The 23,374-nt window shown below is 43.3% G+C and overlaps 1 protein-coding gene and 1 non-coding gene across 3 annotated transcripts in view; one reads left to right on the top strand and one right to left on the bottom strand.

Annotated features, from left to right (window-relative positions):
* Positions 1 to 5,327: 5,327 nt before the first annotated feature.
* On the bottom strand, positions 5,328 to 5,434 carry LOC141572991 (small nucleolar RNA U13). Its single transcript, XR_012498578.1, has one exon. It is a non-coding gene; the product is annotated as a small nucleolar RNA U13 (small nucleolar RNA).
* Positions 5,435 to 15,038: 9,604 nt separating this feature from the next.
* Positions 15,039 to 23,374, top strand: part of TRIM2 (tripartite motif containing 2) — a 133,865-nt gene continuing 125,529 nt past the window's right edge. Inside the window, exon 1 of one of the 2 annotated variants that reach the window (XM_074338427.1) lies at positions 15,039 to 15,200. The gene's annotated coding sequence lies outside the window, so the exon portion shown is untranslated. The remainder of the gene's footprint in view (positions 15,201 to 23,374) is intronic. The other variant, XM_019722550.2, reaches the window with a different exon arrangement.

The raw sequence follows: 23,374 nt of genomic DNA, 5'->3' as shown, positions 1-23,374 counted from the left end.
AAGAAATAAATCTTTATAAATAACCGTTGGAATCCTCACTGCCATCCATGTATCTCCTTCCTTTCCTTCCTTTCCAGAAGTAATGATTCTGAAACTGGTATGTGTCCTTCAGCCAGAGTTTTATAATTTTGAAATATATATTGTTGTTTAGTGTATATATTTATATACTGTACTATACAGTATTTCTGTTCCTTTTTAGGTACAAAAAGCCTGTTGCGCCTCTTTTTTCACAAGACTATTTCCAAATATATCCATATTAATACATGTACATCTATTTGTTTATTTTATCTGACATGTGGTATTGCAATGTATGAATATTGCCACAATTTATTTAGCCATCCCCTACTGATTGATACTTTCCGTTTTGCATTCATGCTGTTTAGATGATAACAAATTGCTCCCCCCTGTGGTGGTGCCCGTCATATTTCTGTCAAACTTCTTTTTCTATTTTGTAATCTAAAATTGGACAGTGTGCTAATTTTATGATAATTACAAAGGAAATCTTTCTCTATTTCTTTCTGGGTTTCCAAGTTCGGTCTTAAGTATTGGCCAGAGAAATCGTTTTTTTTTCTTGACTGTCGTTGGTTTTTCTGTTTTCAGTGGTTAAAGGGTCGGAATTTACCTCCTGACAGGGGGCGCTCTTACATATCATGTTTTGCTAGAGAAATGGCTTCAATTTGAAGTGGCCCAGGATTTCACAATGCTGAAAGCTTTACTGTGTCAGATTTAAAGAGGAGGTCACAAAGCAGCATGGCCTTTTGACCTGAAATTCACTCCATTTCCTTATGGCAAAATATCAAGTGAATCTGGCATTTCTTTGTGAAAATATAAGTGAAATATTGAGCTCTACACCATGAGTTGTTTAAAGGCTGGGACCATGCTCTTGGTATACAGTCAACATCCAAGAAATGCTTTTAGGGTGAATGAAGGAATGACAGACAAGCCCAGAGGACTGAGTCTAGAATCTTCCACATTAAGATCTTTAATATGAACCCCCACTCCTGAGGAAGTGACTCATGACTGCTATATGATGGTGAATAAGAAAGATATGTATTTCTTTTAGCACCTTACATAGAAGACTAGTGTTCATCACTGAAGCACAATGTGTGTTTTGGTCAGTTCAACGTTCAACACAAATATGCAGGCTGTCGGCCATTTTGGATCCTAGGGTCTCTTGGCTTCAAGGTTTGTCAGGGAACTTGAATTCCTCTCTTCGTTGGGGTGGAAGCTCAGATGGAATTCCAAAAGCAGAAACTTTATCACTGCACAAACATTTACATTATATAATATATATATAACATATTTGCCTCTTGAGTGCTGCTGTGCATAGTAGTAGGTGCAATGAAAGCTAGGCTCAGCGGTACAAGAACAAAAGACAAGAGTCAGAATAGGCACAGGGTTATAGCACAAAATTGACAAGGTCATAGCATCAGGCAGTGGGCACTGGTTCCACTGAGGAGGGACACATAACTCATGCCACATTTTTCCAGGGTAGGTGACAAGTGAACTGAGAGTTGGAAGAAAAGGTTCAGATTTGCCAGGGTTTTAAACTTAAAAGTCCCCACCCCCACCCCCTTTCTCTCCTGACTACACATTGTCTTACAGTCTTTGGTGAGTGTTAAGAGTCAGAGGGTTGTCTTAATTTTATGTGTCACCTTGGCTAGGCGATGGTACTGATGGTGCCTCATTGTTTGGTCAAACACCAGTCTAGATGTTGCTATGAAATTATTTTTTAGATGTGATTAACATTTAAATCAGTCGACTTTGAGTACAGCAGATTACCTTCCATAATGTAAGCGGGCTTCACCCAGTCAGTTAAAGGCCTTATGAGAAAAGACTGAGGTCTCCCAAAGAGGATGAAATTCTGCCTCCAGATGGCAGCATATCCTATTGGTTCTATTTCTCTGGAGAACCCTTACTATTACAGAGGGTTTTATATTTTACCCAGAGGGTTGGTAGGCTTGGAGCCTTGGCTGTTTGCCTTCAAAAAGGGAACACAGAACACACAGCCACCATAGAGGAGATAAACCCAGACTACGTATGTCTTAATCCCCGCTCTGCTTCTCAGTGTCTTTGCTCTTGCTGGCTCATTAACTCTGGGACATAATCAGATCCCAGGACTTCCTGGCAGCTTTGCTGTGTTTGGTCCTCAGGCAGCCCCTTCCCAGTCCATTGCCCTCGCCCCAACTTCACTCCTCCAATCTCTACCTGCCACTTGGCAGCTCCTGTCAGCCCTGCCGTACTGTAGCCAGAGCAGCTAATGTTTGCACTGGCATATTGTCGACCCTCAGTTCCTCCAGGGTCCCTTGGCAGGTAGATCCAGAGAGCATACCATTGTTTTCCCTGTGTACGTTTGCATTTTGAGTGTCAGGGAAATCTTAAGACATTAAGTTTATGTTAGTGCTTCTCCCAGTTACCAAGTGCATTGTGCCAACCACTATCAAGGGTCTTGTCACATATATTTTAATGAACTGTGGTTCCCTCACACACTACTCCTGACTGGAGGGAATAAATTGGGTCATTTGTCTTTATGTCTTTGGTGTCTGGCACAATGCTTTGAATACAACAGATGCTCAATAAATATTTGTTAAAATGTCAATAATGGATGAGGATGAGTATTTAATATGTGTCAGACCGTATTCTAAAGCATTATATATAATGTATAATACATTGGCTGATTTAATCCTCACAGGAGAATCTTAAATGGTATGTGCTACTTTATTCCCACTTTACAGATAAGAAAACCAAGGCACCGAGAAAGATATAGTTTTCCTAAAGACACATAGAAGAGGAAGAATCATGCTCCAGAGACCACACTACCAACAATATGCTGCTCATATAAACCCTGTAAAGTCTAAAATGACTTTGATGATTTTGGAGGTCATCTTGCTCCTGCCATATCATCACACAATTTTCAGGATTAGAACAAAAAGAGCTTGATCGTCCTGGGTGGTATTATGGAGAGAGCTCCCAACTGAGAGTTAGGAGCCCTGGGGGCTGGCCTGACAGCAGACCTGTGGCTTTGAGACAGTTTCCTTATTTATAAAATAAAGGAATCGTGCTAGATTACCTCTAAGTTTCCTTTGTCCTCTCCATACTATAAGAGGCTCTGTCAGCTCTGTCTGGCTCTTCTGCCTGTCAAGTGTTGATAGCTGTGCTGATCACTCAGCCGTGAGAGTTTCTCTGACTTGAGTTCATTCACAGTCCCTCTGGGGTGGTTTACATGCCCTTTGGGAGCTGGAAATCCCTCTGAGAGCTGGAAATCCCTCTGAGAATCCAATGAAAGCTAAGGCTCATCCTCTCAGGAAAGAAAAAAAAAAAGGTCATTTTTATAACCACACATCTCACACATGACTTCAGGGTTTCCAGACCCTGAAGGTACCCATTCGTAAAGCCCCAGGACAAAATCTCCTGCACTAACTAGACAATGAGCTGAAAGGAACTGAAGTTAAAAACAGCCCTCATAGAAGATGTGATCAGAGGGAAGGGTTCACTTGGTTCTGGGGGTGCTGGTAGCAGGGGACGCCAGGCCTCACCCTCGTTTCCTAGTCCTTCCAGATAGAAAAATCGAGTAGGCCTGGGGCAGGAATGCTTTGGAGGGCTCTTCTGTGTGCCTGCCACCTAATTCTTCTCTTGAGGACCACCCTGGGAGCAGGGCGTCAGGTATAGCTGAACCGGTTGTCAAGCCTTCACAGGCCCCTTTCCTGACCAGTCTACCCATCGGGTAAAATGCATGTGGAAGCAACAACTCTCATCCCCTTAGCAGTGCTCCTACCAGACACACCTGGCCTTTTCCAAATGTGTTCCAGCCTGTGCACTGCAAGTGTGGCTGCTTTCTTTATATATGGAAGCTGTTGCTTTTTAAGAGGAGACTCACTTAATTCAATACCTTAAGGTCCCTTAGGCCAAGAGATATCCGTATAGATAAAACTCCAAGGAACTCAAAGCTTTTAAGATAATTAATTCTAAAAATACCTTTTGGAAAGGCATGCTGAAGTTCAATGTAATACTTTCAAACAAACCCTAAGAAAAAGCTGTAGCCAAATCCCTCTCAAACACTGTAATCTTACGATTGTTTGTCTCTTGTTCGGGTTCTTTCGCCTGCATTCTGTAATGTATCTCTATAGTTTATGCAAAGGAGCGTATTTTGCTAACCACGACTTCTTGCCTTGTCGCTCCCCATAACACAGAGCCTGTCCGCTCTGCAGCACTGTTCACTCTTGCGTCCTTGGGGGTATAATTAACCCATCTTTCTGGAGCAGCAAAAACCTGCCTCTTTATAGATTAAAGTCCTGTTGTTTGCTATAGAAAAGAAAATGCACAGGAGACCTAAGAAACTAATGTCAATATTAGGAGCTTAAAGACCTGTAAGTAAATAAGGGTTGGGGTTTCCATTTGTGTGTTTGCTCTGGGTTGCTCGCTCTGAGATATTCCTATCTTTGTGTTTGCCGAGGAATATTTACTGTTTTCTGAAAAACAGACCATGAAAGTGGCTCTAAGTTTTTAAAAGCATAATTATTTGAGTAAAACTATTCATGTGGAAGAGATGTGTTTTCATCAGTAAGCTAGAACAAAGCCAGGGATAAGAACAGAGGGCATGATGGGGGGAGTGCTGAGTTATACCTACACATTTGTCCCACCAAACACGATTCACGTTACAATACATTGGTTTTGGATTCAGTAACGCCTGCGTACATCTCATTCTGGGAAAACACAACTCAGGCAAAGTTGACTGTTGAATAAATAGGCATCATTCAGATGGAATTACTAAACTAAGCAAATATCTTTAAAAGAAAAAAAAAACCAGGTGCTTTCCAGTTTATTTTTTTTATAATGCAGTATTCAGCCTGTCTGTGGCAAGTTGTGGCCGAGTTAGAGGCTGTTTGTGGAGATTATGAGAGGCAGCACTAAATAGTGAGTTTCTCTTGCTTTTTAAAACTTTACCTTGTTCTCACTCCTCTGGGTGGAAAGCGCCTCTTTTGTTCTTTGCTACTCAGCTACCACTGTGTCAGGTGGCTCCCTTGAGTAGCCTAGGGAACGAGTGCCCTCTTCTGGACAATCCACTAATTGCAAATTCAGGAAGCATTGCTCTGGTACCAAACAGGCCCTGTATTTGAATTTTCTTGATAGAGAACACAAAAGAAAATTTATGTCCCACGCATTAAAGGGGCCTACTTTTATCCCCAAAGTAAAACATCTTGCGTTTGAATTTTCAAAGTGATTTGGCGAGAGAAGAGGATCCATTATTTTAATAGTTTTTCTGAAAGAGGTATGGTCTCACTTTATAGCCAAAATTGTGTTGTTGTTGTTGTTGTTGTTGTTGTTTATGTCAGATGGGTAATGTGCCGATCTCATAACAAGGAACATGCAAGGTTTGAGAGAGGCACATCTAGCATGAACCACCCGTCGTCACACTTATGAACTACAAGAGGATCCAAAATTTTGTTTTTAAAACCTAATGGCTCATTTTCTTTCTCTACTTAACTTATTTTAAAACGTATGATTTAAAACTCCTTCTTTTTTAAAGATGAGGAACAGGATGAAATAGCACGGGCGTGTGGGACATTTGTTTTCAGTAAAGATAGCTGGATCCTTAAGCTTATTTTGAAAGAGAAAGTTAAAGATAGTTGTGATTTTTTTTCTGAGAACTTTTTTGTTTTTTCTAATGTGCTTACAATGTCTGTAGTAATGTTGTTCTGCATTTGTTCCCTCTTTTTCCCCTTAAGAACTTTCATGGAATTTGACTATATTTTTCTGTTGTTCATTTTTAAGCAAAATTAGTTTTCCTTAGCTTTCAGAAGGTGGCAGGGTAGCTTTTCTATCTTCCCAGAGCTCCCTGTTGTTTTTTGATTGTGTGATTCTGTGTATGTGTGTGAGACTGTGTGTCTTGCGTTCTGAGACATCCTGGCTCCATTCCCCTCCACCACTTTTGTCTGGACCTTCTTTCCTTGTCTTTGTTGTCCATGCCCTCCTCTATTTTTTATTTTTTATTTTTTATGCCCTTCTCTATTTTGATTGTACAGTTTCTCCTCCGTGTGGAGTTGTATGCTAGAAGGAGGCCCTGGCTGGACTGTTTTGGGAGTTCAGGGGCGTTAGACTGAGTTTACCATGGACCTCTTGCATTCACCCACTACTGCACTGGACAGACTCCTTCTAGTTTCAGCTGCTTGTCTCAAACTGTTCCAGCATGCTTTCCAGTGAACACCTCATGGCTACTTTGGGATTCTCCTGTTCAGCAGTCTGTCAAATGCCTCATTGCACCCTCTGCTTTCTGCTGCACAGACACTGATTACTATACAGGCCTGTGGCTATGGTGGTTGGCTCTTATTTGCTTATAGTTTGGGGTTTCTGGGGATGGCTTTGCTACTTTAGTTGTTCTTTCTGTTTTTTTATGAGAGAATTTGGTGTGATTTAAAAACTATGTGGTCACCACTTCCGTCTTTCTAGAGTCCCTCCCAGACCTTTTCACTGACAATGAAATTTAATTTGCCTTTCATTCTGCTCTTTGCTTTGAACTTGATTCAGACTCAGGGGGAGGTTGATAATCATATTGGGGCTCGTGAGTTACTTAAATCGTATGTGTTCTTCATCACTGTGGTTAATGAGCGCTGAAGGCTACAGGTACTCTGGGTTCTTTCAAACCACGTTGGCCGTCAGCAGCCTCAGAGCCAGTGACTCAGCAAGTCCACCGACAGCCTCTGACCAAGAGCTGAGCCACACCGGTCATCTTTCCCAGTCCCTTTGCACGTCTGCTATGCATCTTGCTGGTGGAGTACACCTTACTGAGAATTTACCAGGGACATGCTTTTTGAAAATTTCAGGATCTCCTCTCTAATCCCAAGAGCTTCATGCCTAGGATCCCATGAACTCTGGACTCTATACAAACTCACAGCCCCCTGACCTGGAATAACCTCAGTCTAGACTAATCTGCTCTGATTGCTTTGTATTTGTAATCCGTCGCTCAACAGGCCTTTACCAACTGCCAACTCTGCACCAGACACACAGCGCTGGATGCTAAGAATGTAAAGATAAATGTGATCTGCTCTCTCCCGTCCAGGAATAAGGGAGAGTGATACCCAAATATTCAGCGTGGTGCTGGGAAATGATTGCTAGAATAGAAATACAAATTATACGGTATGCTATGGGGAGCTGTTGAGAGCACGTCACTGTCAACAGGAATGCCTATGTAGAGAAATAAAACTGCATATGTTCTATAAAGTGTAGGTATCTGGCAAAGGTTGGCATGGAATGCACAGTTCCAAAACAGCTTTTCATTAGTGGAAGAATAACGGGTCTTTTTCTTGTTAAATTTTCTTTCATTATTACTTTTCAATAATGATATTGTTTTATATATATCTATATATATATACTCACACACATGCACAGATGTGAACCTAGCTATTTCCTTGATGCACTTTCACATGTGTTGACCAGCAGCACTCCTGGCCCTGATGGTAGATACCTATGAGGGTTTTCATCCTCTTTCCCGCCTCATGTGCACTAGTTAGAAAATACTGTGGGATTTCCAATGTGTTACCATCATTATGATTTTCTAAAGAGAAAAGAAGTTGGGAAAACTGACTAGAAAAATGATTGTGGCATAAATCCCAGACAGTTTTAAAGCAAATACTAAAGAAGGAAAATGCCAAACCGGTGTTTCCAGAATCATAATGAGACTTTCAGCGAGCATGGCAGGTGGCATATTTTCGAATTGAGAGAGGAAGAGATCCCCAGGGACTGGCCACATGTGGAGTAGCAGGCCCTTCCCAGTGGGGAGTACAGCAGATGTCACTACCCCAGAAGTCCCCCAAGCCCCACTGGCTGCACCAGGTTGGGCAGAGCATGGGGAGTTGCACAAAGTTGGAAGTAAAGTTGTATTTTAGAGAAAACGACCCACTTGCTCTCTTCATACAGACAAAATAAGAGAGTCTGAGAAAGGGAGAGACATTCAATTAATCTTGGACTTAATCTTGGAAGATTGTCAGCTAGGGCACTAGAGGACATGTCTGCTTCTGATCATTGGAACACCTCCCAGAATTCCCTGCAGCCTGGCTCCTACCTTCAGTGCCTGCTCCCATTTCCAGCTGGGCATCTGAGCAGTGTCAGGAACTGCAGAACAAGGAAGCAGGTCACTCCCCTACTCAGTTAGACTTTATCTCAAAACCATAAATGCAAGTCTGGGAGCCTCCTGAGTCTGACACTCTCTGACCACTGCTTCTCCTGGCTTATGTCTCCAGCCCCTCCCTGAACGCCAAGGTTTCAGAACTGCAGAGGACTCAGGATTTTCAGGAGACTGCTAGACAGAGTGTGATGTGAACTTGCATCAAACTTGCCAAATTACAGATAAAGAATCATGGTGTATCTAAAACACTGAATTTTTCTAAATCGAATTCTATCTAATGTGTCTTGGGGAGCTCTATATTATTTTAAAAACTGTTTCAACAGGAGAAAGAAGGAAGAGAATGTTTCATGGGGGTGATTTCCTTCCATTACTTTATTGAACTTAAGAGTTTGGGTTTGGTTTTGTTGTTCACAGAGTCAATGGCAGGGTATAGACAGATGCGTGGCAGATGTTTAATGTCAAAGATATTTCAGTCTGAGCTATTGGGAATGAGCGTTTCAGGAATGAGGATGAAAAGATGCTGTGTGAGAGGACAGAATGAGAGCAAGCTCTGAACCCATAGCATTCGCGGGCTACTGTTCTAGCTGAAGCAGCCAGAGCCTCCTGAGGGAGGAAGCTGCTCCCCAGGTTACAGGGGTCCAGCCCCAGATTCCATGGACCTGCAGCTCCGGCTCTGGAACAACCCTCATCCAGTTCTAGCCAAGAATCACTGACCACAAACATCACGGGTCCAAGTGTTCCTGGGAAACAAAAAAAGGCTGTGTTGGTCAAAAGGGATAAGGCGCCAAACAATCTCATTAGCATAGCATCTTTATCATCATCCTCTGAACTCCTTTTTGGGTTTTATTTTATTTCCTGCTATGGTCATGTGCAGCCCTTATCTGAATACGGATACCCTCCCCACCCTGGCCTGTGGGTTCTGGTTGGTGGCTGGTGGCTTATCTGAAATGACACAAGTTTCTATGACTCAGAGAGCTGAGTGCCTCTTTTCTTCTTTTGGACAAAAGCCATTGGTGGCAGAGATGCTCATTTCTCTCTTATTTTCTACAGAGCATGATATAGACACCTCTTCCGAGTGCTAAGGATTACCGTATTGTGATTGTTGCTTTAACAATGAAATAGTAAATGTGCCACAAAATGTCTTGGGTGACTGATATGAAGAGTGTTGTGCTTCAAATCTGATCAATACAAGTCTGGACGTGCAGAATGGAAAGAATTGTGGCACAAATATCTTTAGTACCAAATCTTTCTCTTCTCCTTGAAAGGATTTATCAAAAACCTTTTCCAGCACGTTCTACCTTTATGATAAGAAAGAATACATAGGGGCTCTCACACCAGGCCGCCTGAGCTCAAGTCTGGCTTTGCCATTTATATCCACTGGGATCTGGGGTGAGCTAATCGCTTTGTACCGAACTTCCTCATTTTTGCCATGTGCCTGCTGCACTGAGATACTGAGATAATTCCATGAGATAAAGCATGGAAAAAAACTATCCCAGTGCCTGTACAGAGACATGCTTCTTAAATGTTAGCTGTTATTATCATATTTAACAACGGATTTTTCTCCCCACTCTTCAGGAATATCTCTATTACACAGAAAAATATCTATGGCACGTTATTATTCTGCCTGTTCCAAGTCAATTTCTGAATTTTGCAAACCAGGGAATGCAAATATAGGCAATATGAACAGGGGTCTTTCAGTGAACAGGAGGGTTCACTTATAGACAAGAAAGAGCTTTCATGATTTCAGTTGTATCAAGGAAAGTAACGAATGGCTGTTATTTAGATGAAATACTGGAATGATTTCAACTGTGGTGGACAAGCTTGACTTGAGAACAATACGGAGAACGGCTTAAGAACATGGACTTTGGCTGCAAACCCAGATTTGGGTCCCAACTCTGCCTGTTTTATCCTTAATCTTTTCTAGGGCTTTTCCTTTAAGAATGTGCACACAGATTCTCTGCTGAATAGCAGGATAAAAGCCTTATGAAGAGCAGGTCAGTGGGACCAAGTGCCTGGACCACTGGGCATCAGTCAACTTTGTGTCCGGATGTTACAAATCTGAAAGCTTGAAAACTGGTTGTGAAACTTTTATGAAAGATCTGTCAAAAAGCAGGCAAGCTAGAACTTTGAGGTGATGTCAAATGATACTCTAGTTTTATAATCTGAGGATCTTTAAACTAAATGTCACATTTACTTTTTATTGAAAAGGACACAAAACTGAAACCAAACTGTCTTGTAAGATGAAGGGAGTTTATTGATTCATTGGTAACTGAAAACCTAGAGAAACTGATTTCAGGTGACTTTTCATCTAGCAGCTCAAAAGATGCCACCTAGGGCCCGGCTTCTCTCCTCCCCACATTGCCTGTTATGGTCTTGGCTTTATCCTCAGGCTCCACAAGGTGGCCCCAAAGGCAGGTCTGAGATCTCCTTTATAGGGAAAATGGTTGCAGCAGCTCCAAACTCACATCCTCATGACACATCATCCCGAGTAAATGGAATGGTCTCTTCTCCCAGAACTACTACACGAGAAAGGAGGCTTATTTTTTCCCAAAACCCCAGCAAATATCTTTTGGCTTGTTGGGCTCTGATTGGGTTCGTCCCAGTCTCCGAGCTAATCCAGTTGACTTGGGGTGTGCCAGTTGTTTTAATTCAGGTGGCAGTGTCAGTTGTTTTAAGCCTATCAGAGCCTACTCTTGGAACTTGGGGTGAGGTCAGTCCCATGCAAGCCAAATTTCCTCCCAAAATGTGAGGTCCTACTGCAGGAGAGGGAATAGGTGCTGGGTAGCAAATAACCAATGTGTGCTATGTCACATTTTTAAGAGAGGCTGTCAAATTCACACAATTTGTACTTACACATTTGTATACTAAGAACAAAGGCAAGAGAAATGCCTATTTCTCACATGATATTTTTTCTGTTGATAGAGCACAATAATAAGGAAGGATTTTAGCACTTGGCAGTTTTGCACCTTAGTTCTAACATGGAAGGGGAGAGTGGGTGGGTGGGTGTGACATTCAGGTAAGTAACTGATGGCCAAGGTCAAATGAATGGAGGGCCTAATTAGTTCCCTAAACAGAGAAATGACTGGTGTCTTCCTGGCCACCCTCCCTTCTGAGGATGCTGTCAGCTACAGCCCAAAGGATTCTACATTCTCTAGCTTTATTAATGTTTCACCTGATCCCAAATGACATTGCCCTCTGATTAATATAGATATATTTTTTTAATGTTTAGATGAATCATATGTGCCTTAAAAGAAAAACCTTGAATTTAAGCCTTGAAGTGAAATAGGGTGCTTAGTCTGCGGTGACAAAAGAAGACTGAAAATGGCAGGAAATCTGTGGGATCAGTCAGAACAGCCCAAATAATCTACCCTTGGTCGCTGTATTCCTCTCCTATCAGCCCAATTGTGACACTCTGAGTGTACCCTGGGTTCCCAGCCCAGAGAACAGAAGTCAGGATAAACAGTTGCTGTAAAATAATGGGGCGAAATGAAAGGTTTTTAACTCCAACTTTAATTATGGTCGAGAAAAGGATTTAGTACTGTAATTGAAGGTAACTAGAGATCAGCTGGAAGAAAGATGTGTAATCAGATTTTCCAGTGTTCAAATTGCCCTGAGGGAGAGACTAGTTCATTTATTCAACAGATATTTATCAAAGGCCCACAAAGGACAGGTACTAGGGTACAGGGGTGAACATGGACATGACCCTGTTCACGTGGAACTTACGGTCGAGCACAGAGAGGACAGAAAATAATCGATGACTATGCAGTTCTACTCAGGGTAAGGGCTATGACTTAAAAACACAGGCACATTTCGACACTGCTAAGAAAGTCTTTGATTTTGTAAGTTCAATGTGTAGAGAAACTCCCAACATAGAACACCTTAAAATGCTGGATAAAATATAAAAATCATAATCTTTTTTGTCAATTTTGTTAAGGTACAGTTTACATGTAATGAAATTCACTGATTTTAATTGTACGATTCAATGAATGTTGACAAACATCTAGGGTCATGTGACCACCACCACAATCACGATACAGCACATTTCTCTCATCCCACAAAGTCTCCTTGTGTCCCTTTGCAGTCAGTCCCTTCGCCCTACCCCCTGACCCCTAGCAACCACTGATCTACTTTCTGTTTCTATAGTTTTGCCTTTTCTAGAATTTCGTATAAATTAAATCATACAATGTGTCATCTTTTGTGTTTGTTGGAGGAGGTAATGGAGAGGAAGTGACCGCCAGTTGACCTGAGAGCTGGACCCAGGCAATCGGAGGTTCCTCATCCCTCCCATGACCTTGGCATGTATGTTCTACTTACCTTCCCACTCAAAGCTGCGCCAAGGACACAGCCTTGAGATAGTATATGTGTCAATATGTTGTTGAGACCACCTGGATGTGTACATGACTGAACCCAGTTAAGGCCTTTATATAAATTTTGAAGATTCTAGTGGGCAGGTGCAGAGATCTCATCTTTCCACACAAAACTCACAAGTCCCTCTGCTGGTTAAAACTGCCACCAACCAATCTGGAGTGGTCTACCTCTTTCTTCCATCTCTTCCCTGCCTTTCATGTATAGGGTGTGGCTTCATTTCTCACCTGGAACGCTCAGATTTCAAGTAAACAGCATTTACATTCTTTTTCTTAGCACCATGTTTTTTTGAGGATTTTCCGTGTTCATATGCATGTGAGGTGTCTGTGTGCCTTCCTGTTGACGAGTCGTATTCATCCACTGAATGGATATACCACTAGTTGTTTTATTAATTCACCAATTAATGGACATTTGAGTTTTTTCTGGTTTTTAATTATTATTATGAATAAAGTGAATATAAATATTCACCTATAAGTCTTTGCATAGCCATATATTTTCATTTCTCTTGGGTAAATACCGAGGAATGGAATGGGTGGGTCATACGGTATGGTAAGCAGAGTTCTAAGAATAACTCCCAATGACCCTCACCATTGTATAATCCCCTCCTCTTTGAGTGTGAGTTTGATAAGATATTATTCCCATGATTGTTATCTTATGTGGCAAAGGGAGATTGTCTGGTTGGGCCTAATCTAAGCATGCGATTCCTTTAAAAGCCAGTAGATAAAAAAGGAAGTTAGAGATGTAAAACATAGGGGGTTCAATGTGTCCTAACTGCTTGAAGATGGAAGGGGCCCCTAAGGAGGAATGTAGACAGACTTACAGAGCTGAGAGAAGCCCCCAGCTGACAACCAGCATGAAAAGTCTCAACCCAGAGATTATCATCGTATTGTGATGTATGCAGTGAAATCTTAATTCAAATAGGCCCCTGATTTTTAACTTTTAGTAACTCAGATATGAAATATACAATTTATAGTAAGGAGAAACCAATACAGTGTGTGTGTGTGTGTGTGTGTGTGTGTGTGTGTGTGTGTTTTCAGTCTTCTTATGCCTTACACTAAAGCTCATGAACTTGTTTCATTTTATTTTTTAGTTCCTATTTGTGATTTGATGAATACAAAATGCCCATACCCAAAAGTAACCAGATGGAATAGGAACATTTAAATTTTAAACATATGTGGGTAGTCTCATCCACCCTTCCCTGTTCCCTACCCAAAACCTTCACCTGAAATAGTGCATTTAATTTTGTAAACATGTGTACATCATAGCCTGATGGTGCTAGGTGGTATTCAGAAATTTCTGTGCACAAGATCATTCTCAGTCAAATACTATCATTCCCCAGGTCACCCCTCCACACATCTTTATGGGCCTCTCCTCACTTCTACCTCGAGCTAGTTAGTGCTGAGTCCGTAGAAAATAACTTTAAAATAGTATCTTAAGCAGAATAGAGAAAAGTAAATATGCTGAAGAGAATGATGGAATTCATTCTAAAACCACGTTTAAACTCACTTGGTCAGGGGGAGGGATGAGCGATGCAGTACCGAGGGGTCTGGGATGTCCACTTAACTCCACCCACGGGTGGGCTCGCGCGGCTCCGCCTCCATTCCCAATGTCACTGCTTTCCTATTCCTGCCCTACCACTCTGAATCTCTTTGAATCTATGATTGAAAACAGGCATCCATCGACATCCTTCCCTGGACCGCCTAACGCTAGGTCGCAGTTGTCAGGGTAACAGCGCCTCCGAAGGGAGAACCGGCTCTCCGGAGTTTCCACGGAAACCACTCCTGGCAGAGGCAGGTGCGGCAGGTTGGGCGGGGCGGGACCCGGAGGAGCCCGCGGGGCGTGGCCGCCCGGCTGCGGTGCGCCCTGCGTACCTAGGTTATATATACCGTACTTTTTATAAAGCACTTTCACTTGCAAACCAAAACCACTAATTCCTTCCGGCTTGGTCAAATCCAGTCGCTCTGGAGGAGCTGTCCGCACTCTGGAGATGGTCCGGGTCAAGGAGGATCTGCCAAGGACCCCCCGAGACAGTAAGGTTCTGTTGGCCAGAGTCCTCTGGAGAGGCGGGAGCGTTCGCGGGCGCCACCAAAACGTGAGGGAAGCACAGTTCCATGAGCTTCCTGCGCTTTGCATAGCGACAGGATATCCCACCAGTGCCCAGCAATCAAGCAGACATCTGATTGAGGTTTGCTGCGTTCCTTTAAGTAAAGCCCCTTTACATTTGAGACGTAGGTTAGTTAGGTTAACTGGAGACGCGCCTGCCTCTTGTTTTGTTTCACAAATACCGTTGGGAAGAGTATCGTATTTATGCGCGGGGTGCATTGGAAACAACTGAGGTTTCTGGAGAATTCCTAGGTCAAGGCTGGCATTTTGAACCTTTCCCTGGTGGGTGTCTGCGCAGTGGTTGCAGCTGCGGCCTCGCTGGGGCTGAGATAGGGTGCCTGCGGTTAAACTTGCGGACCTCGGTCCGCAGCCTGTCATCTTTGTCTCTTTATGGGGGGAGGGGCTGTCTGACATAATTATTAAACCTGGCAGCTGCGTTGACGGCCCCGAGGAGCATTTTTAAGTGAGCTTGCAGAAAATGAGGGGCTTTCAGCTGGCGGCCTGCTTGTCACTTCGCGCTGCCGGAAAGGCGGCTCTCAGAGCACTTTTTCTTCTTTCTAATTACCAGTAGCGGGGGCAGTGCACGCATTCCGCGGAAGCAATTGGAAACGTGAGTATCCGTGGCTCCGCGCGGCTGGGCTCATAAGGCGTCCAGCCCGGTGGCCCGGACGCAGAGGCGGCGCGAGGAGAGGCCGGAGCGCGGGGGATCCGGCTGCGGTCGGCCTCGCGAGGCACTTCGCCACGCCTTGTCTGGAGGTGGTCCGCGCTGGCGACAACCTAGGCGACTGCAGGAGGGGGCTTGAGTGCCGGGTTTCTAGCGCTTGGCTTGGGGACAGGTCCTGTGCTATGGGGACGGATGCACAAAGAACCTCGGGCCTCGGCAGCGGGTGTAGCCCTGTCTGTCCCCAATCCCTCCGCCCCTTTTTGAGAAAGGGGAGAAGCTGAATTTTACTGTTGGGTGGAAACAATGAGATTAGGCCCGTATTTTCCTGCCGGGGGGGTAGGGGGGGGAACCTTTGTGCGCTGCGGCCGGTCCTGCAGGGACCTGGGCGTGGCTGCGGGGGGGAGGGCGGGTGGCGTGTCGGTGTTCCTTTGGGATCTCAGCGCCTTTGGGATTTCAGAGCTCCGAGCTCGCGCCTTCCCCTCCTCACAGATTGCATTCTAACAGGGCAGACATTTTTATGGACGACGTAAAGCGAAAAGACCTCAGTTCCCTCCTTTCTCCCCAAAGTATGAGGGTGAAAAAAGGGGTGTGGTGTTTTCTATCGCTTGCTGAAGAGCATCTTGAAGTTCAACTTCCTTTTTATATTTATTTCTGAACAAGATTTCCAACTTTACAGAGCTGTCATCGTGCAAGGGTCTCTCTGTGGTTTAGACATTTGTGAAAGGACCTTGGCTTTTTCCTAGGGGTTCCAAGGAGCGTTTAACAGTGTCAACTGGCTCCAGAATGTCATGTTCAATGTTTCTTGTGCATTTCCACGTCCATCTGGTTCAGGCCCGAGTGTGTGATATAGAGACGCAGTTTCTGCTCTTGCCAGATCTAAATAAAGCCTAACTCCCACCGTCTCTGAGGTTCGGTTTCTTGATGTGGTGTCTGGTATCCAGCGTCCGGGGCTGATGATGGCCACGAAAGGCTTCACCTTTCCCAAAGGGCCGGCCAGTGGCAAGACAGGCGATGTTGGCTTTGGCAGTCAACTGTGGTCCAACTGCTTAAGCTTTCCAGGCCTCTGTTTCCTAAATCTGAAAAATAGGTATAATGAGTAATATCTCATAGAGAGCTGCTAAAATTTGTGTTGGTGTTCCAATTCCATCTTCCACTAATTCCGTCTTCCACTAATTCCGTCTTCAACTTTTATAACCTGAAAGTTGAGGATTGGCTTAATGAGAGCAAGTAGGAAAGAAAAAAACCTACAAAATGGAAAAATTTTAAATAACCCCCAGAAAAAGTCAACAAATTAGCTTAGAAATTGCCTAAAAACAACTAACCTAATGATTGTAAATTAATTTAAAGGTAAAGAACTAAAACTGTTATGGATATGCGTATGACCCCTTTAATTTTACACACTGGTTATGGCCCTGGGGAAAGGTTGGTGTCCCTCTAACTAGAAAATGAGACTTGATATTGGGTGCTTTAATTTTGCTCCAAATCTTGGTTTTCCATCCTGGAGTGTGGTTTCTAGGGTCTTTCCAAATGAATTCCTTGTTAACTAAAACCAGATGATGTTTAAGTAAAAAGAGAAGCATTGAGAAAAGAAATTAATGTGATTCTGAGATATTAAGTATGACATGATAGAACCAGAAATAAATACTTCTACTCTAGTAAACTAACAGTTAGAGTATTGTTTCTAATTTTGTCCATTGTACTTTAAAAAGAAGTTGGTGAAACTAGAGAAGGGGTTCAGAAGGGACCCACCAAAATAAGCAGTTAAGAAGCTTTATAAAAAAAAAATCCAAGGCTGTGTGAGTTGCTGAGAATGGAATAAGAGAAAACCAGGTTTTGATAGGATATAATGAAGAACTTCAAAAATGGTGGAAGAGAAATGAGACACTGAGGAGCTTTAAGAAGAGAATAATTTATCACCTGCCCTTCATGGTCTGCCCTTAGCCATTCTTAAACCTAACAGTAGAATCACCTGAGGTTTAAAACTCTTTGAAGGCCTAGGTCCCTTCCCAGGCCCAGATTCTGATTTACTAGTGCGAGTGCAGGTATCGATACTTGGTCGGCGCTCCCTGGGGGAAACACTACCTATGGGTAGAGAAACACTGGTCATGCCTGAGGTGGCAAAGTCAATGTCTCCAGAGGCCAGCAGGGAGCACGCAAGCCTGATGGGGGTTAACTAGGGAGGACAGGTGTAATCCATACCTGGATATCTGCCAGCATTGTCAGATCTTCTGCTTTATCAAGGGAACCTAGAAATCTAGTTTTGCATGTATTAATATGAAATCTCCAGAGCTTTAAAGGTTGGCAACTAATGAAGAGAAAAACACTTTAAAGAATATTGTGCTTGCCAAGGAAAGCATATCTGGTGAAGCTGGCCCACAGGTCAACCTCAGCCCTGGACTTTTCCTTCTCTGCAGGGGCGGAGCAGGGGCTGGAAGAGCTGCTCTCCCAGGGCCTCTTCTAGTTTGAGTTCTGTGTTTTTTTATGCTTTCTGTTTAACTTAAAGAAACACTTCTCTGCCTCATTCTTTCTGAAGTTCCATGTCTTTCTGGCTGAGTGTCTACTCCTCAATAGATCTCTCTGGATATTTGACTGAGGAAAATTCTCTAGTTCCTTAACTTTCCCCTAACTGCAAGTTAGAGAGGCTGGCCCCTGGAGATGGGGATAGTAACCATGGGCCCCTGAGTTAGGAAGTAACCACACCTGTCCTCTCTCCCCTATGTGGACCATTCTGAGCTCCCTGACTCTCCCTGCTGGTGGTGGAGATGGGGTGAATGGGGATTGGGAGGCTTGATCTGTTCTCTGGGAGGCCTGCAAACTGTCCTGAAGCTGCCTTCCAGTGTCTCTGGGGTAGTGGGATGGCAGGTAGAGGGACCATAGATTGTCCAGGCATGCAAGCAACACTGATGTTGAAGGATGATTTCAAAAGTTCCCAGTTCACATATCTCCTAAATCTCCCTCTAGCCTTCCCTAAGCCACAAGTGATGGAAAATAGTATGTCAACATGAGCAAAGCAGAAGCATTCAACATCCCTTTCCACAGTTAAGAACTTCTTTGCCAGAGGTAGAAAAAATTCAGGAGACCTAAAAATGTGATGGCTGGATTCTTCCCTGCCTCTCCCCTCTGGGTTAAGGCTGCTGTTATTTTGTTTGGATGTTGGGGACAGGTCGAGTAACAGGAAAGGAGAATCTCTGCCTGTCTGGCTGTTCCCACTTCCCCCATTGTAGTGCTAAGACCAGAGTGGTACCACCCTCCTTCCCAGTGATGAGGCACAGGGAACCTTCCAGGCTGACCCTGGGAGCTGTGCATGCAAGGTGGCAGGGACTCACACGGAGGACATAAGCACTTGCCCCAGCGCGATGAGCATAAGCCAGGTTTGTTCAAAACAGCTTTGTTAAGCAAGATGGCACCGTACATAAATGGAATCAGCGTCCTTTAGCCACTGCCCCTTTTCACTTTCCGTAGGCTCTGGGGTAAGCCGGCAAAACCAGAGTGATGAAACAGATGCCGGGCTCCCCTCCATGGTGATGAAAAACCTCCGAAAGCCGTGGCCATACTGTCTTCAGTCCTTTTGCTGGTCTCTCGGTTCTCCAAAGTTGAAAACACAGCACCTGTGATACAAAGATTTTACTATCAATGAGAAAGGAAGGAGAGTTTTGAAGTTAGAATGTGGAAAAAGCCCAGAGAAAAGGGAAGGAGATAGGATTCAGGTGTTCAGTTGGATTCTAGTTGCCCAAACCTGGAAATGTGTTTCTTAGGTTATGGGGAAGGGTGGGCAGAAGCCACATCAGCTCTGATATTGAGCTGCCAAGGCCTTAGGCTGGGCCAGGATGTTCTCTCTCCTAATGACTGTGCGAAGACAGTGGTTGATTCTTTCACTGGAATCCTAGATGAACACATTCCACCCTGTCAGCCTCTGCCACCAGGTGGGAACCAGCTTCAGAGGACGAGGATGTAAGGTGGGGTGCTATGAGGCCCAACTGAGGGTGTCACTCCCTTCAAAGCACCATGCAGCCTCAGGGCTGTGACCCAGGAATGGCTGATTTCTCTCACTCCATCCTCCTCTAAGTGGGACTAACCTGCAGTGTCCTTTGGAACCAGACTTACTTGATATCTGTCTTCTTGCTGTAGCCCAGGCTGACTGTTAAATACATTAATTACCTCCGTTCCTGGAACATGAAGTTCTGCCCATTTCTGGCTTGATAATGACAGGTGGCTTGTGGGGAATCCCAACCGATGGGCTGCCTACCAGAGTTTACATAAGCAACTGATATTTTTCCTTAAGGAGTTTATCCAGTTGCTCTCTATTCTAGAACCTTCCTGTTGTCTTTTTATGGAAAATTCACTCCTAACAGAAGATGTACTTACCTGTGTCCAGGGACAGAGGGAGAAGGTAAAACTCCAATCCATTCTTTTGAACTTCTGCATGATGATGGTTGAAAAATTAAGGGGAGATGTGATAGTGCTGGCTAACATTTAGCTGTCTATTCATGACTATTCAGTTCATCTCTGTCCTACATGATCAAAGATTCTTGTTGTATCAGGGTCATAAGAATAGTAGTAGAGCTCAATTATGGAATACTATGAACCATAATTGCTTTTTAAAATAAACAGTGATTCCATTGGAAATTTTATTTCAAAGTATATTATTCTTACTCTTACATAGTGGCAGGCCAAAGAGAAAATTATTCTTTTTTTTTTTTTTTTAATTGGGGAAAGGGTACAGGACTTTATTGGGGAACAGTGTGTACTTCCAGGCCTTTTTTTCCAAGTCAAGTTGTTGTCCTTTCAGTCTTAGAGCTCAGCTCCAGGTCCAACCATCCCTTGTGGGAGTCGAACCGTCAACCTTGTGGTTGAGAGGACACACTCCAACCAACTGAACCATCCGGGAGCTCAGCGGCAGCTCAGCTTAAGGTGCCATGTTCAATCTTAGTTGCAGGGGGCAGAGCCCACCATCCCTTGCGGGACTCGAGGAGTTGAACTTGCAACCTTGTGGCTGAGAGCCCACTGGCCCATGTGGGAATTGAACCGGCAGCCTTCGGCGTTAGGAGCATGGAGCTCTAACCGCCTGAGCCACCGGGCTGGCCCCGAGAAAATTATTCTTAATATGTAGTTATATAGTGGGCAACAAAAATGCAGAAAATTTTAAATTAAATCTATTCATTGGATTACCCTGTTTCTCCTAAGCATAGAAAAAGAAGGAAGCATATGACAATTTTAAAAATTAGCTGTCTGCCCCCATGTTTAGAAGAAAGATTTACACTCACAGAGTATAACAAAGAGAGTATCGGGTGGAGAGCTAGACTGTCTAATCAAACGCTGGAAGAGGGGGTATTGGTGTTTGTGAGTATAATCAGGGACCTTCTGGCTAGTGACTTCAGGGCTTTGAGGAATGGTCTAGAACTGGAAGGTAAGTAGAGAAGGTGGAGGCATTTTTCACCCAAAGGCAAACAGCTTACGCAGTGGCTCAAAAGGCATGGATTTGGTGTCTCTGTTTTGATAGTTTATGGGGAGAAAGAAGATAGGCCTTCTTTCTAGAATCAGATGATTGGGAGCTGTGTCCCAAAGGTGTGTGAGCAATTTGCTTCACACGCAGAGTCTCAGTTTCCTCATCTGTAAATGGGGATCACCACTGCATTATTTTAAGGAACGTAGAGGATTGATGTGGAGGGTCCAGTGTGGTTCATGGAACACAGATGTTTAACCTGTGTTGAGTATGGTTAGAAAGACAAAGACGTAAGATGAGACTCTACCCAACTTCAACATCAGAATGAGGATGTTGAATTTGTTCCCAAGACAATATGGAGCCTTCGTAGAGTCTTTAGGAAATGAAAGCTTTTTGTACCACTTGTATAAAAAGCTTACTGAATTTTCACACATTCCCGTATGACCGTTTGAATTTCTGCTTGGATGTTTTTTTTTTCTTTTTGGGGGGAGGTCTATAATTCAAACTCTAATACTTGAACACGTTAATCAGAATTTAAATACAGCCCTCTCAACCTGTGAGAAGACCATCTCCCACGATGCTTTGTGGGTAAACTGTGGTCTATGGTCAGCACTGCATTGGACTCCAGCCTTTCCGAGAACTAATAGTAGCTTTGAGTTTAATGATATAGTTAAGCCGTGACTGCCAGTTACTTCTGTGACAGATAAGCTTTGTGAAAATTCGATGCTCAGAAATTTTTATTAAAATGTAGTATGGGATCACCTAATTTCCACGAGTATATTCTTCTTCTTGGACATTTCCCCACGCCCCTTTATTTTTCAGTTATCTTAAGTAAAAGTTACAACTTTACTATGTTTTTGGTTTGGCAATGCATACTACGTTTCCATTGTTACATCTCGATTTTACAATTTTCCAGAACTGTTTAGTGCAATTTTTAGAATATGAGTCAGTTGCAATCTTCACGCTATAGTTTTGAAACGTGTTTTTATGAACCTTCTGAGTGAAATGTTTCTCTGAAATTTCTCTCCCCTCTCTTCCCCTTCCTTCCCGTCCTTAATTTCTTTGTTCAACATAATCACTGAGCTCAGTAAGCTGTGTTATCAGACACTCCCCACCTCACCCCACCAAGGTTCTAGGAATAAGCATTTCTGAAATAATCCAGCAAAAATCACTGATCTCATGAGCTTCCCCAAAGGAAAACAAATCAGTCTTGTGAGTTAGTATAAGGATTTTTAGAAGATGATTGTTTTCCGGGCTTCATTTTTCAAGGGGGAATGGGGAGGGTTGGGGGCTAGCTCTCCGCCTCACAAACAGTAAGGCCTTCCATTTTCTGTTCTTTCATTCACATTTATGTTTCCCCCCAGGAGGGAGAGGGAGACCAGGCAGATCATCTTGCCCAGTGTGAATTAACTCTTTACTGGCCAGATTCTTTGGCGATCCATTTACCACCAATTCTCTAGTATTCTGAGTAACAAAGATTTTCTTGTACTTGAACTAAAATAGGTCCTTTGTCCTAAAAACTCAACACAAAATTTTGAAATGAGGACTGTAATCCTTCCTTTACACAGAAACACTTGGCCAGTAAATGTTTATAACCAACCCCCACTTTTACAAGCACAGACATGGATCAAAGGTACACCAACGCTCCATGTTAAAAAGTAACCTCCATTGATTGAGCATGTGTAGTGTATGGCAGGCAGTGTCCTTATTACTGTGCATGGATGGTCCCATTCAGTCCTAACAGGAATCCTGTGGCACGGTATTGTTGTCCATTTTAGAGGAAAGAAAGCCAAAGCCCAGAGAGGTTGAATAAATTCTCCAAGGTCACCAGCTACTAAGAAGCAAGCACAGGAGTTTAACTCAGACCTGTCTGAGTTTAAAGCCAGTGCTCTTTCCAGTCTAGTCTACATCTAATATGATGCACAGAAGAATCCCTTGGAATGTTCTGTTCCCCAGTTTGGGTTTCACGAGAGTTCTCTAATTAGTGAATGGTTCATGCTCAAAGAACTAAAAGACAAGACAGTACACTTGTAAGTTTTCTTTGTATCATCTAGTTTTCACAAGCCAACATCTACAACGCATATCCAACACATTTCCTAGATGACTGAATGTTGGGCAGTATTCCAAGATGGTAAACTATATCTAAGACCCATACGAAAGGGTAAGTAGGGTTACTCCGTGGACCACCAGCCAGTAAATGCACTACGTCCTCTGCAGATGACTTATTGTTAGGGAGTGGAAATTTGTAGTCTTTCACTGGAACCTTTACAACCACTGGAAAAAACAGATAAAGCAAGACTGTAAAAACCAAGTGCTTAAGCAAACTTGGTCAGGCTTTAATCATGAATAAGCCCAGTGAAGCCTCCAGCTCCTAAATGAAACACATGTGCACATTCTCTCTATGTGGGGCCAACTTGCCAACTTTCTCTTCGAAGAAACTATTTGTTGTCTACGGTATTGCCAAATTCCTAAATCTTCAAGGGTTTGGACTGTAATTTTAACTCTTTGTCCTGACACTTAGCTTACTGCTTGGCATATAGTCTGTGTTCAATAAGAATTTGTTTGAAGGAGAGTATTAGACAGTGTTCTCCAGAGAAACAGAACCAACGGGATATTTATTTACTTCATTTGTTCGTTTGTTTGTTTATTATAAGGAATTTGCTCACATAATTATGGA

The sequence above is a fragment of the Rhinolophus sinicus genome, linkage group LG07 (genome assembly GCF_036562045.2).
Source record: "Rhinolophus sinicus isolate RSC01 linkage group LG07, ASM3656204v1, whole genome shotgun sequence".
NCBI lineage: Eukaryota > Metazoa > Chordata > Mammalia > Chiroptera > Rhinolophidae > Rhinolophus > Rhinolophus sinicus.
Note: the sequence above shows the minus strand (reverse complement) of the source record. Positions and strands in the feature narration are given on the sequence as shown.